Below are 12,024 nucleotides of genomic sequence, written 5' to 3'. Positions count from 1 at the left end.
CTTTGTTAGGAATTATGTGATCCTTACTAGCTGGAAGTAAGGGAGATGGGGCATGAAGTTATTTCTAGGAGTTGTACACATACCAAGTTTAGCTCAGTTCTGGGCATCTTTGAAATACCTATACAAACTTGTTCCTACATAGTAACTTGCAACTTTGAATGAAAATGTGCTTGCTTACAGCAACGTGCTATATGTTCTGAATGCCCGAATTGGGAATCTGTGTCAAAACTTTGTTAGGAATTATGCGATCCTTACTAGCTGGAAGTAAGGGAGATGGGGCATGAATTTATTTCTAGGAGTTGGACACATACCAAGTTTAGCTCAGTTCTGGGCCTCTTTGAAATACCTATACAAACTTGTTCCTACATAGTAACTTGCATCTTTGAATGAGAATGTGCTTGCTTACACCAACGTGCTATATGTTCTGAATGCCCGAATTGGGAATCTGTGTCAAAACATTGTTAGGAATTATGTGATCCTTACTAGCTGGAAGTAAGGGAGATGGGGCATGAAGTTATTTCTTGGAGTTGGAGACATACCAAGTTTAGCTCAGTTCTGGGCATCTTTGAAATACCTATACAAACTTGTTCCTACATAGTAACTTGCAACTTTGAATGAGAATGTGCTTGCTTGCAGCAACGTGCTATATGTTCTGAATGCCCGAATAGGGAATCTGTGTCAAAAATTTTTAGGAATTATGTGATCCTTACTAGCTGAAAGTAAGGGAGATGGAGCATGAAGTTATTTCTAGGACTTGGACACATACCAAGTTTAGCTCAGTTCTGGGCATCTTTGATATACCTATACAAACTTGTTCCTATCTAGTAACTTGCATCTTTGAATGAGAATGTGCTTGCTTACAGCAACGTGCTATATGTTCTGAATGCCCGAATTGGCAATCTGTGTCAAAACTTTGTTAGGAATTATGTGATCCTTACTAGCTGGAAGTAAGGGAGATGGGGCATGAAGTTATTTCTAGGAGTTGGACACATACCAAGTTTAGCTCAGTTCTGGGCATCTTTGAAATACCTATACAAACTTGTTCCTACATAGTAACTTACATCTTTGAATGAGAATCTGCTTGCTTACAGCAACGTGCTATATGTTCTGAATGCCAGAATTGGGAATCTGCGTCAAAACTTTGTTAGGAATTATGTGATCCTTACTAGCTGGAAGTAAGGGAGATGGGGCATGAAGTTATTTCTAGGAGTTGGACACATACCAAGTTTAGCTCAGTTCTGGGCATCTTTGAAATACCTATACAAACTTGTTCCTACCTAGTAACTTTCATCTTTGAATGAGAATGTGCTTGCTTACAGCAACGTGCTATATGTTCTGAATGCCCGAATAGGGAATCTGTGTCAAAACTTTGTTAGGAATTATGTGATCCTTACTAGCTGGAAGTAAGGGAGATGGGGCATGAAGTTATTTCTAGGAGTTGGACACATACCAAGTTTAGCTCAGTTCTGGGCATCTTTGAAATACCTATACAAACTTGTTCCTACCTAGTAACTTGCATCTTTGAATGAGAATCTGCTTGCTTACAGCAACGTGCTATATGTTCTGAATGCCCGAATAGGGAATCTGTGTCAAAACTTTGTTAGGAATTATGTGATCCTTACTAGCTGGAAGTAAGGGAGATGGGGCATGAAGTTATTTCTATTAGTTGGAGACATACCAAGTTTAGCTCAGTTCTGGGCATCTTTGAAATACCTATACAAACTTGTTCCTACATAGTAACTTGCATCTTTGAATGAGAATGTGCTTGCTTACAGCAACGTGCTATATGTTCTGAATGCCCGAATTGGCAATCTGTGTCAAAACTTTGTTAGGAATTATGTGATCCTTACTAGCTGGAAGTAAGGGAGATGGGGCATGAAGTTATTTCTAGGAGTTGGACACATACCAAGTTTAGCTCAGTTCTGGGCATCTTTGAAATACCTATACAAACTTGTTCCTACATAGTAACTTGAATCTTTGAATGAGAATCTGCTTGCTTACAGCAACGTGCTATATGTTCTGAATGCCCGAATTGGCAATCTGTGTCAAAACTTTGTTAGGAATTATGTGATCCTTACTAGCTGGAAGTAAGGGAGATGGGGCATGAAGTTATTTCTAGGAGTTGGACACATACCAAGTTTAGCTCAGTTCTGGGCATCTTTGAAATACCTATACAAACTTGTTCCTACATAGTAACTTGCAACTTTGAATGAGAATGTGCTTGCTTACAGCAACGTGCTATATGTTCTGAATGCCCGAATTGGGAATCTGTGTCAAAACTTTGTTAGGAATTATGTGATCCTTACTAGCTGGAAGTAAGGGAGATGGGGCATGAAGTTATTTCTAGGAGTTGGACACATACCAAGTTTAGCTCAGTTCTGGGCATCTTTGAAATACCTATACAAACTTGTTCCTACATAGTAACTTGCAACTTTGAATGAGAATCTGCTTGCTTACAGCAACGTGCTATATGTTCTGAATGCCCGAATTGGGAATCTGTGTCAAAACTTTGTTAGGAATTATGTGATCCTTACTAGCTGGAAGTAAGGGAGATGGGGCATGAAGTTATTTCTAGGAGTTGGACACATACCAAGTTTAGCTCAGTTCTGGGCATCTTTGAAATACCTATACAAACTTGTTCCTACATAGTAACTTGCAACTTTGAATGAGAATGTGCTTGCTTACAGCAACGTGCTATATGTTCTGAATGCCCGAATTGGGAATCTGTGTCAAAACTTTGTTAGGAATTATGTGATCCGTACTAGCTGGAAGTAAGGGAGATGGGGCATGAAGTTATTTCTTGGAGTTGGACACATACCAAGTTTAGCTCAGTTCTGGGCATCTTTGAAATACCTATAGAAACTTGTTCCTACATAGTAACTTGCATCTTTGAATGAGAATGTGCTTGCTTACAGCAACGTGCTACATGTTCTGAATGCCCGAATTGGCAATCTGTGTCAAAACTTTGTTAGGAATTATGTGATCCGTACTAGCTGGAAGTAAGGGAGATGGGGCATGAAGTTATTTCTAGGAGTTGGACACATACCAAGTTTAGCTCAGTTCTGGGCATCTTTGAAATACCTATACAAACTTGTTCCTACATAGTAACTTGCATCTTTGAATGAGAATCTGCTTGCTTACAGCAACGTGCTATATGTTCTGAATGCCCGAATTGGGAATCTGTGTCAAAACTTTGTTAGGAATTATGTGATCCTTACTAGCTGGAAGTAAGGCAGATGGGGCATGAAGTTATTTCTAGGAGTTGGACACATACCAAGTTTAGCTCAGTTCTGGGCATCTTTGAAATACCTATACAAACTTGTTCCTACATAGTAACTTGCAACTTTGAATGAAAATTTGCTTGCTTACAGCAACGTGCTATATGTTCTGAATGCCCGAATTGGGAATCTGTGTCAAAACTTTGTTAGGAATTATGTGATCCTTACAAGCTGGAAGTAAGGGAGATGGGGCATGAAGTTATTTCTAGGAGTTGGACACATACCAAGTTTAGCTCAGTTCTGGGCATCTTTGAAATACCTATACAAACTTGTTCCTACATAGTAACTTGCATCTTTGAATGAGAATCTGCTTGCTTACAGCAACGTGCTATATGTTCTGAATGCCCGAATTGGGAATCTGTGTCAAAACTTTGTTAGGAATTATGTGATCCTTACTAGCTGGAAGTAAGGGAGATGGGGCATGAAGTTATTTCTAGGAGTTGGACACATACCAAGTTTAGCTCAGTTCTGGGCATCTTTGAAATACCTATACAAACTTGTTCCTACATAGTAACTTGCAACTTTGAATGAGAATCTGCTCGCTTACAGCAACGTGCTATATGTTCTGAATGCCCGAATTGGCAATCTGTGTCAAAACTGTGTTAGGAATTATGTGATCCTTACTAGCTGGAAGTAAGGGAGATGGGGCATGAAGTTATTTCTAGGAGTTGGACACATACCAAGTTTAGCTCAGTTCTGGGCATCTTTGAAATACCTATACAAACTTGTTCCTACATAGTAACTTGCAACTTGAATGAGAATGTGCTTGCTTACAGCAACATGCTATATGTTCTGAAAGCCCCAATAGGGAATCTGTGTCAAAACTTTGTTAGGAATTATGTGATCCTTACAAGCTGGAAGTAAGGGAGATGGGGCATGAAGTTATTTCTAGGAGTTGGACACATACCAAGTTTAGCTCAGTTCTGGGCATCTTTGAAATACCTATACAAACTTGTTCCTACATAGTAACTTGCAACTTTGAATGAAAATGTGCTTGCTTACAGCAACGTGTTATATGTTCTGAATGCACGAATTGGGAATCTGTGTCAAAACTTTGTTAGGAATTATGTCATCCTTACTAGCTGGAAGTAAGGGAGATGGGGCATGAAGTTATTTCTAGGAGTTGGACACATACCAAGTTTAGCTCAGTTCTGGGCATCTTTGAAATACCTATACAAACTTGTTCCTACATAGTATCTTGCAACTTTGAATGAGAATCTGCTTGCTTACAGCAACGTGCTATATGTTCTGAATGCCAGAATTGGGAATCTGTGTCAAAACTTTGTTAGGAATTATGTGATCCTTACTAGCTGGAAGTAAGGGAGATGGGGCATGAAGTTATTTCTAGGAGTTGGACACATACCAAGTTTAGCTCAGTTCTGGGCCTCTTTGAAATACCTATACAAACTTGTTCCTACATAGTAACTTGCATCTTTGAATGAGAATGTGCTTGCTTACAGCAACGTGCTATATGTTCTGAATGCCCGAATTGGCAATCTGTGTCAAAACATTGTTAGGAATTATGTGATCCTTACTAGCTGGAAGTAAGGGAGATGGGGCATGAAGTTATTTCTTGGACTTGGAGACATACCAAGTTTAGCTCAGTTCTGGGCATCTTTGAAATACCTATACAAACTTGTTCCTACATAGTAACTTGCAACTTTGAATGAGAATGTGCTTGCTTGCAGCAACGTGCTATATGTTCTGAATGCCCGAATTGGCAATCTGTGTCAAAACTGTGTTAGGAATTATGTGATCCTTACTAGCTGGAAGTAAGGGAGATGGGGCATGAAGTTATTTCTAGGAGTTGGACACATACCAAGTTTAGCTCAGTTCTGGGCATCTTTGAAATACCTATACAAACTTGTTCCTACATAGTAACTTGCATCTTTGAATGAGAATGTGCTTGCTTACAGCAACGTGCTATATGTTCTGAATGCCCGAATTGGCAATCTGTGTCAAAACTTTGTTAGGAATTATGTGATCCTTACTAGCTGGAAGTAAGGGAGATGGGGCATGAAGTTATTTCTAGGAGTTGGACACATACCAAGTTTAGCTCAGTTCTGGGCATCTTTGAAATACCTATACAAACTTGTTCCTACATAGTAACTTGCATCTTTGAATGAGAATGTGCTTGCTCACAGCAACGTGCTATATGTTCTGAATGCCCGAATTGGCAATCTGTGTCAAAACTTTGTTAGGAATTATGTGATCCTTACTAGCTGGAAGTAAGGGAGATGGGGCATGAAGTTATTTCTAGGAGTTGGACACATACCAAGTTTAGCTCAGTTCTGGGCATTTTTGAAATACCTATACAAACTTGTTTCTACATAGTAACTTGCAACTTTGAATGAGAATGTGCTTGCTTGCAGCAACGTGCTATATGTTCTGAATGCCCGAATAGGGAATCTGTGTCAAAACTTTCTTAGGAAGTATGTGATCCTTACTAGCTGGAAGTAAGGGATATGGAGCATGTAGTTATTTCTTGGAGTTGGACACATACCAAGTTTAGCTCAGTTCTGGGCATCTTTGAAATACCTATACAAACTTGTTCCTACCTAGTAACTTCCATCTTTGAATGAGAATGTGCTTGATTGCAGCAACGTGCTATATGTTCTGAATGCCCGAATAGGGAATCTGTGTCAAAACTTTGTTAGAAATTATGTGATCCTTACTAGCTGGAAGTAAGGGAGATGGGGCATGAAGTTATTTCTAGGAGTTGGACACATACCAAGTTGAGCTCAGTTCTGGGCATCTTTGAAATACCTATACAAACTTGTTCCTACCTAGTAACTTGCATCTTTGAATGAGAATCTGCTTGCTTATAGCAACGTGCTATATGTTCTGAATGCCCGAATAGGGAATCTGTGTCAAATCTTTGTTAGGAATTATGTGATCCTTACTAGCTGGAAGTAAGGGAGATGGGGCATGAAGTTATTTTTAGGAGTTGGACACATACCAAGTTTAGCTCAGTTCTGGGCATCTTTGAAATACCTATACAAACTTGTTCCTACCTAGTAACTTGCAACTTTGAATGAAAATGTGCTTGCTTACAGCAACGTGCTATATGTTCTGAATGCCCAAATTGGGAATCTGTGTCAAAACTTTGTTAGGAATTATGTGATCCTTACTAGCTGGAAGTAAGGGAGATGGGGCATGAAGTTATTTCTAGGAGTTGGACACATACCAAGTTTAGCTCAGTTCTGGGCATCTTTGAAATACCTATACAAACTTGTTCCTACCTAGTAACTTGCAACTTTGAATGAAAATGTGCTTGCTTACAGCACCGTGCTATATGTTCTGAATGCCCGAATAGGGAAGCTCTGTCAAAACTTTGTTAGGAATTATGTGATCCTTACTAGCTGGAAGTAAGGGAGATGGGGCATGAAGTTATTTCTAGGAGTTGGACACATACCAAGTTTAGCTCAGTTCTGGGCATCTTTGAAATACCTATACAAACTTGTTCCTACATAGTAACTTGCATCTTTGAATGAGAATCTGCTTGCTTACAGCAACGTGCTATATGTTCTGAATGCCCGAATTGGCAATCTGTGTCAAAACTGTGTTAGGAATTATGTGATCCTTACTAGCTGGAAGTAAGGGAGATGGGGCATGAAGTTATTTCTAGGAGTTGGACACATACCAAGTTTAGCTCAGTTCTGGGCATCTTTGAAATACCTATACAAACTTGTTCCTACATAGTAACTTGCAACTTTGAATGAGAATGTGCTTGCTTACAGCAACGTGCTATATGTTCTGAGTGCCCGAATAGGGAATCTGTGTCAAAACTTTGTTAGGAATTATGTGATCCTTACTAGCTGGAAGTAAGGGAGATGGGGCATGAAGTTATTTCTAGGAGTTGGACACATACCAAGTTTAGCTCAGTTCTGGGCATCTTTGAAATACCTATACAAACTTGTTCCTACATAGTAACTTGCATCTTTGAATGAGAATGTGCTTGCTTACAGCAACGTGCTATATGTTCTGAATGCCCGAATTGGCAATCTGTGTCAAAACTTTGTTAGGAATTATGTGATCCTTACTAGCTGGAAGTAAGGGAGATGGGGCATGAAGTTATTTCTAGGAGTTGGACACATACCAAGTTTAGCTCAGTTCTGGGCATCTTTGAAATACCTATACAAACTTGTTCCTACATAGTAACTTGCAACTTTGAATGAGAATGTGCTTGCTTACAGCAACGTGCTATATGTTCTGAATGCCCGAATTGGGAATCTGTGTCAAAACTTTGTTAGGAATTATGTGATCCTTACTAGCTGGAAGTAAGGGAGATGGGGCATGAAGTTATTTCTAGGAGTTGGACACATACCAAGTTTAGCTCAGTTCTGGGCATCTTTGAAATACCTATACAAACTTGTTCCTACATAGTAACTTGCATCTTTGAATGAGAATGTGCTTGCTTACAGCAACGTGCTATATGTTCTGAATGCCCGAATTGGGAATCTGTGTCAAAACTTTGTTAGGAATTATGTGATCCTTACTAGCTGGAAGTAAGGGAGATGGGGCATGAAGTTATTTCTAGGAGTTGGACACATACCAAGTTTAGCTCAGTTCTGGGCATCTTTGAAATACCTATACAAACTTGTTCCTCCATAGTAACTTGCATCTTTGAATGAAAATGTGCTTGCTTGCAGCAACGTGCTATATGTTCTGAGTGCCCGAATAGGGAATCTGTGTCAAAACTTTGTTAGGAATTATGTGATCCTTACTAGCTGGAAGTAAGGGAGATGGGGCATGAAGTTATTTCTAGGAGTTGGACACATACCAAGTTTAGCTCAGTTCTGGGCATCTTTGAAATACCTATACAAACTTGTTCCTCCATAGTAACTTGCATCTTTGAATGAAAATGTGCTTGCTTGCAGCAACGTGCTATATGTTCTGAGTGCCCGAATAGGGAATCTGTGTCAAAACTTTGTTAGGAATTATGTGATCCTTACTAGCTGGAAGTAAGGGAGATGGGGCATGAAGTTATTTCTAGGAGTTGGACACATACAACGTTTAGCTCAGTTCTGGGCATCTTTGAAATACCTATACAAACTTGTTCCTACATAGTAACTTGCATCTTTGAATGAGAATGTACTTGCTTGCAGGAACGTGCTATATGTTCTGAATGCCCGAATAGGGAATCTGTGTCAAAACTTTGCTAGGAATTATGTGATCCTTACTAGCTGGAAGTAAGGGAGATGGGGCATGAAGTTATTTCTAGGAGTTGGACACATACCAAGTTTAGCTCAGTTATGGGCATCTTTGAAATACCTATACAAACTTGTTCCTACATAGTAACTTGCAACTTTGAATGAGAATGTGCTTGCTTACAGCAACGTGCTATATGTTCTGAATGCCCGAATTGGGAATCTGTGTCAAAAGTTTGTTAGGAATTATGTGATCCTTACTAGCTGGAAGTAAGGGAGATGGGGCATGAAGTTATTTCTAGGAGTTGGACACATACCAAGTTTAGCTCAGTTCTGGGCATCTTTGAAATACCTATACAAACTTGTTCCTACCTAGTAACTTGCATCTTTGAATGAGAATGTGCTTGCTTACAGCAACGTGCTATATGTTCTGAATGCCCGAATTGGGAATCTGTGTCAAAACTTTGTTAGGAATTATGTGATCCTTACTAGCTGGAAGTAAGGGAGATGGGGCATGAAGTTATTTCTAGGAGTTGGACACATACCAAGTTTAGCTCAGTTCTGGGCATCTTCGAAGTACCTATACAAACTTGTTCCTACATAGTAACTTGCATCTTTGAATGAGAATGTGCTTGCTTACAGCAACGTGCTATATGTTCTGAATGCCCGAATTGGGAATCTGTGTCAAAACTTTGTTAGGAATTATGTGATCCTTACAAGCTGGAAGTAAGGGAGATGGGGCATGAAGTTATTTCTAGGAGTTGGACACATACGAAGTTTAGCTCAGTTCTGGGCATCTTTGAAATACCTATACAAACTTGTTCCTACATAGTAACTTGCAACTTTGAATGAAAATGTGCTTGCTTACAGCAACGTGCTATATGTTCTGAATGCCCGAATTGGGAATCTGTGTCAAAACTTTGTTAGGAATTATGTGATCCTTACTAGCTGGAAGTAAGGGAGATGGGGCATGAAGTTATTTCTAGGAGTTGGACACATACCAAGTTTAGCTCAGTTCTGGGCATCTTTGAAATACCTATACAAACTTGTTCCTACATAGTAACTTGCATCTTTGAATGAGAATCTGCTTGCTTACAGCAACGTGCTATATGTTCTGAATGCCCGAATTGGGAATCTGTGTCAAAACTTTGTTAGGAATTATGTGATCCTTACTAGCTGGAAGTAAGGGAGATGGGGCATGAAGTTATTTCTAGGAGTTGGACACATACCAAGTTTAGCTCAGTTCTGGGCATCTTTGAAATACCTATACAAACTTGTTCCTACATAGTAACTTGCATCTTTGAATGAGAATCTGCTTGCTTACAGCAACGTGCTATATGTTCTGAATGCCCGAATTGGGAATCTGTGTCAAAACTTTGTTAGGAATTATGTGATCCTTACTAGCTGGAAGTAAGGGAGATGGGGCATGAAGTTATTTCTAGGAGTTGGACACATACCAAGTTTAGCTCAGTTCTGGGCATCTTTGAAATACCTATACAAACTTGTTCCTACATAGTAACTTGCAACTTGAATGAGAATGTGCTTGCTTACAGCAACGTGCTATATGTTCTGAATGCCCGAATTGGGAATCTGTGTCAAAACTTTGTTAGGAATTATGTGATCCTTACTAGCTGGAAGTAAGGGAGATGGGGCATGAAGTTATTTCTAGGAGTTGGACACATACCAAGTTTAGCTCAGTTCTGGGCATCTTTGAAATACCTATACAAACTTGTTCCTACATAGTAACTTGCATCTTTGAATGAGAATCTGCTTGCTTACAGCAACGTGCTATATGTTCTGAATGCCCGAATTGGGAATCTGTGTCAAAACTTTGTTAGGAATTATGTGATCCTTACTAGCTGGAAGTAAGGGAGATGGGGCATGAAGTTATTTCTAGGAGTTGGACACATACCAAGTTGAGCTCAGTTCTGGGCATCTTTGAAATACCTATACAAACTTGTTCCTACATAGTAACTTGCAACTTTGAATGAGAATCTGCTTGCTTACAGCAACGTGCTATATGTTCTGAATGCCCGAATTGGGAATCTGTGTCAAAACTTTGTTAGGAATTATGTGATCCTTACTAGCTGGAAGTAAGGGAGATGGGGCATGAAGTTATTTCTAGGAGTTGGACACATACCAAGTTTAGCTCAGTTCTGGGCATCTTTGAAATACCTATACAAACTTGTTCCTACATAGTAACTTGCAACTTGAACGAGAATGTGCTTGCTTACAGCAACGTGCTATATGTTCTGAATGCCCGAATTGGCAATCTGTGTCAAAACTTTGTTAGGAATTATGTGATCCTTACTAGCTGGAAGTAAGGGAGATGGGGCATGAAGTTATTTCTAGGAGTTGGACACATACCAAGTTTAGCTCAGTTCTGGGCATCTTTGAAATACCTATACAAACTTGTTCCTACATAGTAACTTGCAACTTTGAATGAGAATCTGCTTGCTTACAGCAACGTGCTATATGTTCTGAATGCCCGAATTGGGAATCTGTGTCAAAACTTTGTTAGGAATTATGTGATCCTTACTAGCTGGAAGTAAGGGAGATGGGGCATGAAGTTATTTCTAGGAGTTGGACACATACCAAGTTTAGCTCAGTTCTGGGCATCTTTGAAATACCTATACAAACTTGTTCCTACATAGTAACTTGCATCTTTGAATGAGAATGTGCTTGCTTGCAGCAACGTGCTATATGTTCTGAATGCCCGAATTGGGAATCTGTGTCAAAACTTTGTTAGGAATTATGTGATCCTTACTAGCTGGAAGTAAGGGAGATGGGGCATGAAGTTATTTCTAGGAGTTGGACACATACCAAGTTTAGCTCAGTTCTGGGCATCTTTGAAGTACCTATACAAACTTGTTCCTACATAGTAACTTGCATCTTTGAATGAGAATGTGCTTGCTTACAGCAACGTGCTATATGTTCTGAATGCCCGAATTGGGAATCTGTGTCAAAACTTTGTTAGGAATTATGTGATCCTTACTAGCTGGAAGTAAGGGAGATGGGGCATGAAGTTATTTCTAGGAGTTGGACACATACCAAGTTTAGCTCAGTTCTGGGCATCTTTGAAATACCTATACAAACTTGTTCCTACATAGTAACTTGCAACATTGAATGAGAATGTGCTTGCTTACAGCAACGTGCTATATGTTCTGAATGCCCGAATTGGCAATCTGTGTCAAAACTTTGTTAGGAATTATGTGATCCTTACTAGCTGGAAGTAAGGGAGATGGGGCATGAAGTTATTTCTAGGAGTTGGACACATACCAAGTTTAGCTCAGTTCTGGGCATCTTTGAAATACCTATACAAACTTGTTCCTACATAGTAACTTGCAACTTTGAATGAGAATGTGCTTGCTTTCAGCAACGTGCTATATGTTCTGAATGCCCGAATTCGGAATCTGTGTCAAAACTTTGTTAGGAATTATGTGATCCTTACTAGCTGGAAGTAAGGGAGATGGGGCATGAAGTTATTTCTAGGAGTTGGACACATACCAAGTTTAGCTCAGTTCTGGGCATCTTTGAAATACCTATACAAACTTGTTCCTACCTAGTAACTTGCATCTTTGAATGAGAATCTGCTT

Source organism: Diceros bicornis, chromosome 19 (assembly GCF_020826845.1).
Source record: "Diceros bicornis minor isolate mBicDic1 chromosome 19, mDicBic1.mat.cur, whole genome shotgun sequence".
Taxonomy (NCBI): domain Eukaryota; kingdom Metazoa; phylum Chordata; class Mammalia; order Perissodactyla; family Rhinocerotidae; genus Diceros; species Diceros bicornis.
The sequence above is the reverse complement of the archived record's forward strand: the minus strand, read 5'-3'. Positions refer to the sequence as shown.